This window comes from Papaver somniferum, unplaced genomic scaffold (assembly GCF_003573695.1).
Source record: "Papaver somniferum cultivar HN1 unplaced genomic scaffold, ASM357369v1 unplaced-scaffold_22, whole genome shotgun sequence".
Classification (NCBI taxonomy): domain Eukaryota; kingdom Viridiplantae; phylum Streptophyta; class Magnoliopsida; order Ranunculales; family Papaveraceae; genus Papaver; species Papaver somniferum.
In genome coordinates, this window is record NW_020632152.1 from 2,457,459 (window position 1) to 2,463,406 (window position 5,948).

At 35.1% G+C, this 5,948-nt stretch overlaps 1 long non-coding RNA gene across 1 annotated transcript; it reads right to left on the minus strand.

The window, feature by feature from the left end:
* Positions 1-355: 355 nt before the first annotated feature.
* Positions 356-2,795, minus strand: LOC113340569. Its single transcript, XR_003355557.1, has 3 exons — positions 1,275-2,795; positions 1,074-1,164; positions 356-384 (listed from the first exon to the last, which is right to left on the minus strand). It is a non-coding gene; the product is annotated as an uncharacterized LOC113340569 (long non-coding RNA).
* Positions 2,796-5,948: the final 3,153 nt, after the last annotated feature.

Below are 5,948 nucleotides of genomic sequence, written 5' to 3' on the forward strand. Positions count from 1 at the left end.
CACCTAATAGTTATTGATATCACCAAGACCATGGTGACCCACTCTAAGCATAAAAGCTGAATTCATGTACATATAAATGTGAAGGAGCGTATCCTATATACCACATGTGAAGATTCTCATTTCCCATAACAATTCATATGACAACAAAGCATTACAATTCCTTTCCAATGCATGGAACGATTAACAGAATCAACAAAAATATCATAATGCAATTTAAAACAAAGCATGGGATGCATGACGGACAAATCATGAGTTGATACACATAAACTTTTGTAAAAGAAAACAATAATGATCACAAAAGAGTTAAAGTATTCCCACCTCTTTTGATGACAGACCACGCCTACCTTGAGATCCATGATCCACTGGTTCATCCTTCGAATCGGTCTGTGTTAATAACGAACTGTTAATCACACAAGAACTCTAAGATTCTAGCCAAAATGGCTCAAACAAGAATCATACAATTCTATCTAATGGTTCTAAGCCCATTATGATATCTCATTCTTTATCTTTAACATAACTAAGAGTTTACTAATCCAATTAGATTGATCCTATAGTCCGTAGCTAAGTCTTATAAATCTCTACCACTTTTTGGAAGAAGTCAAGGTATAATTCGGACCACAAGAGGTCCAATTCATCTAATTAAGAAAGACTAATCTAAGCCCAAGCCCATGATCCACGGGCTTACTCTGGCCCGGTCCATCAAACCGGCACGTTAACTAAGGTCTGGTCCTAACTGAGTCAATTAATGGTCAATGTATGGTCAAGGGTCAACCAACAGTCAATGTCAGTCAAAGGTCAAAGTCCAGGATCGATGGTCAAATGAATCAACTCAGTCAAGATTCTCTGAGTCAGTACTGGGTCAAACCGATTCAATAGATCATTGGTCGACTCAGTCAGATGGACCAAGTCAGCTAGATTCAGTTACCTGACTGAGATGACTAATAAACCTAGTTCTATTACAGCTTCACTTCATCTAGAATTCTTACATTCTCGACTTCCAACTCTAACATAACAACATCAATTCAAATACAAAACAATAAGGAATTTCATCTACAAACAACAATTGTGATTACCTGCAATTGCAGCTCTTAAGCAATACCAGGTCATCTCAACACATTCGTTTAACTCTCTTTCTAAAACTTCAGTCATAACATCTCATATAACCTGAGTTCAGTTCAACACAATCATCACTAAAACACATCTATAATATTCTTCATCACTGAGATACAATCAACTCAGATAAACTTCATAATCAATTTACAAGCAAAGATTACCTGCAATTGCATCTCTAAGCAACACTCTAACACTAATTACAATTCAGTTGTGATAGTTTTTATCACCAACATCTTCAAATCTGTAATTGCAACTTCGTTAACATCTTCGAAACCTTAAACTCAATAAACCGTTACCACCTGAGAACTTCTTCTCAATATCAACACCAATGACCATATACAATCAACTAATCTCAACATGTACTTCATTCATTTACAAACTCAAATTCAGTTTACCTGAGTGTAGCACCAGTTGAATGCTTTCACATAAACCACTATCTATAATCTTGCATCTACTATAGCTCAACTTAACCAACCAAACCAGTTGCTAAAGCACAACCCTGCCAACTTCTTCATTTCACAGTTTAACTAACTATTGCATAGCATAACAGCTCAGCCATCTTTCTTCATATTACTTACAAATTCCTCCACCAGCAGCATCTACAGTTCACCATTAACTCAACCATTCACAACCATAACCATTGAACTTAGCAATCATCTAAAACATCACCTCAGCTCAACTCGTTTTTAACTGTCACTTACTAAACCACCAAGGCTCCATCACAACCACTGTCATCCACCAATGACAGTTGAGCATAGCTCAAATACACCTCCAACCAATCTGAATCAATCTCAGTCTTAATTGACAATCATACAAACCATGAAACCAAAACAATTCAACTTGAACTACTACAGTTAAGAGAAATTACCTCAAAGATAGTTCAACTCGAGCAATTTACTTCAGCAACTCATTGATCTTCATCACCATCTGTTCTTGACCAAACTCTAATTCAATTCCCAAAACTAACATCTTAGATTCGGACACAAACAACAACCTAATCCTTATCATCAACAAAACCCACCTCTAATCATCCTCATAGAACAACAATTTCATCTTTTGAACCTTCCCTGAGTTTCCTTTATGAAACTCTATCTCTCTGATGCAATTCTCAAACAACCCCACAGCTTCCTTCAAACACAATTTAAGAACAAACCCATCTTCAATTTCTCCTTAGACTTCAATTTCATCTTCCTAATCTATTCAAAAATTACTACAAACCCTAATACACCAATCCTTCACTGAAATTGTAATTCGACTACTGATTCTTCTTTATGATTCAATTAACATAAAACCCACCTTCAATTTCTCAATTTCATATTCAATAACACATAAAACCTCAAACGATTCCATCTTTCAGAAACCCTAGTTCTCAGTTCATCTCCAAAAAAATTTCAGAACTTTAATTGAACCCAAACCCATGATTCTTCAACTCGCCATAGCTCTATATTTCATCTTCTATATCTTCAGAACATCAATCAACTCTATAAACCTTAATTCTGATTACAACAGCATCATCTCCTTCTTTTCCCGAACTCAAAACATCAACATCTCCACCAACAATCAACCCTTAATCTTTCTACTCTTGATTCAATCCCAAAACCCTCATGCACGACACACAAATCATCAGCAGAGAAGAAACAGAGAAGAAGAAATAAGAACGAAGAAGAATGAAGAAAATAGAATGAGAGTTATCCTCTCGGTCGACAAGGGCTAAGGCCGACCGAAACTTATAAAGGTACCCAGAGAATTGTTAAGGGCAGCCAGGCCGGTCCAAACCAAAAAGACTATTTTTCTTTCATATTTATCTTCTTCGTCCGATATTCGATTGACACGTTCGAGTAATTTATTCTACACAATTATCGAGACTTATTCAACGATACTAGTTCCGTGGCTAGATCGTTGTTAGATTAATTCCTATTAATTAACGTTCGTGTTAAACTAATCGAGTTATTATCGGCTAATCCATCACTTGACTAGTCTTATAGTGTTGACGAGCTTGAGGGTCTTTACAATTTAAAAACCGTCAATAACCTCTGTATTTAGGTTGCAACTTCCTGTTAAAATCTTCTTGTTTCAGTTGTTAGGAATCTGGAAAATTTTGCTAGATTTTGCAATTTGGGAATTATATTCATTTCTCATTCTTTTAGTCTTCCTCGGGTTGTGATCCATATTTGGGTTATCCATCCCATTTTTCTGGATGGGTTCAGTAGTATTATCACCCTCAGCCAGGGGAGGATCATCTCATTGCAAGGGTCTACATATGCACCCTTCCCAACTGGGTTCAAAGCCTATTTTAGGCCCCATAAGGAAAAAAAGTTTCTATATGTAAGCCTATTTTTTTACCCCTAAATATTCTTTTTGGCACCCCATAGCCAATTTTCCATCCTCTTTAACAAAATTCATGGCTCCCCCCTCCCTCAACATAATTCTCACCATCACCCTCGGGGGACAACCCCAATGCTTCGTTTTGTTCTTTACACCACAACTCAAACTCTTCAAATATCATTCTTTGATGCTCAATTTGAAATCAATATACTCAGATTTGTCATCCTTATGGTTAATGACAAAACAATGACGACAAAGCTTATACGGTTCTTTCATAATGAAATTTATCCAAGATTTCTTGACCAGCTACCGGTACGCAACCAAGCACCTCTTTTCAGAGGTTTGATACATCCATTTATACTCCTTCTCTTACCAATTGACTGAGACTAACTTAACCCATTTGGTTGGAATTTGCTTCGATATATACACACTAGTATAATCAATTAAGGGGAAACCAATTAAAAGAAAGAAATCAAACACCTATCTTATTTATGCATCCATGACAATTTGAATGAAGAAGAAGAAAAATTATAACACTTACTAAAACCAATCCAAGTTACTCGCCAATTCTAAAATCTTCTGCGAGAAATTGGACATTCTTGAATCTTTGCGCCGCCGATAATTAGGAAATCAATTTCAGTTGGGATTTCATTTAAGTTTAGGGCACAAAATATCATCGGGTTAAGGAAAATCAACCAAGAAGAAAGAGGAGGAGGAAGTGGGGAATGACTGAAATCCCTGAAGAAAATCATACGAGAAAAAGATATAGTAGACATGGTGGAGTGAGAAGAAATCGATAGATAGGGTAATATTACCATGAGATTGTCTAATTTAGCCTATTTTATCACCATTTCTAAAATTTACTACAGGTATTCTAGACATCAGAATTATTAACCATAACTCTTATTACAGTAAACATAAAATTTAATTCATTACTGTAAACATAAAACATAACGAGGGAGGATCCCGTCACACTTTTATACTCACATTATTAACTATAACTCTTATTACAATAAACATAAAATTTACTCCATTACAGTAAACATAAAACATAACGAGGGAGCATTCCCTTACATTTTTGTTCTCACGCTATCTTACATACTAGACGTCGTTTTTATGGATAAAAACCAAACCATTACCAATTTGAAGACAATATTTTAGGGATATATTTCTCTAACAAAACTCTATGTTCTCACCAAAAATGAGCGTATTGAGAAATGTATAACGCCAACATCTATAGTAGAATTTCGTTAAATTAATCTGTGATAAATCAATAACTTCGCTTAGATAATATTTTATCGAAGTTTTATTATACTACTTTGAAAATGAGCCATTGATAATTAACAAATTTAAACCATTGAAATTAAGATCAGTAGGTGAAGGTGTTATACATTTCGGAACGGGCTTATTTTTAGTAGGGATACAGAGTTCTGCAAGAGAACATGTCTCAAGAATCTTAGCTTAAAATTCAATACCGTTTGGTTTTTATTTATAAAATATGGTTTCAAAATGTGAGATAGTGTGGGAATTAAAGTGTAAATGGATCCTTCCCCAAACATAACACTATAAGTTTCTTTCTTCAATTACATTGATGATAATAATTGTTTTTTTTTACTATTCATAATTTTTACTACAACACAAACACATAAGTTTATTTCTCCAATTACATTGATTGATAAATGAAAAGGCGAGGGTACCCAAATATACCTCAAACCAAAACTTTTCCTACCTATAAGTCCTTTCCCCGAATGTGATTGTCTATAGATACGAGATTGAGACAATACAACTAATCGGTTCACACTTAGTGTGATTTACTTTAATTATAATAAAACAATTATAATGCGGAAAATAAAAGTAAATGACACAGCAAGATTTTGTTAACGAGGAAACCGCAAATGCGGAAAAACCCCGGGACCTTGTCCAGGATTGAATACTCTCAGGATTAAGCCGCTACACAAAATACACTTACTTCGTATAGTTGAGACCAAGTACCTAACTCTATAGTATACCTAGTTCCGTCAGTATTCCCACGTCTCCAACTTATAAATAAGTCACGTACTTGGAACAATCCCTTTGGTTCGTATTCCAAACAGTAAAGGAACAAGAAATCTGTTTGGTATCAACTCTCTTCAACCAAGTGATATGAGTCAAACAAAGTCTCTTCCGTCTATCTCAACATAAACTCCTTTGTCGGGTCTAGATCTATCTTATGTTCAATCACCCTAAGGTAGTCGGTTAAGATTAAGCCAACAACACCTTTAATCCCAAGGAATCGTGTTGATGTCGATCTACTCAATTAATCAATCCAATCTACCACAAGGATAAACTGATTATTAATTGGATCCTCTTTTCCCAAACAAGTATTGTGCACACCAAAGATTATAAAACCCAAGTCAGATCTTCAATATCTTCTTTGTCTTGAAATCTTCTTTAATCTTCAATAAACACCTTATACCCATACATAATCACAATAGCATTCAAATGATTATGGCGATGTCTTATCTACAAAG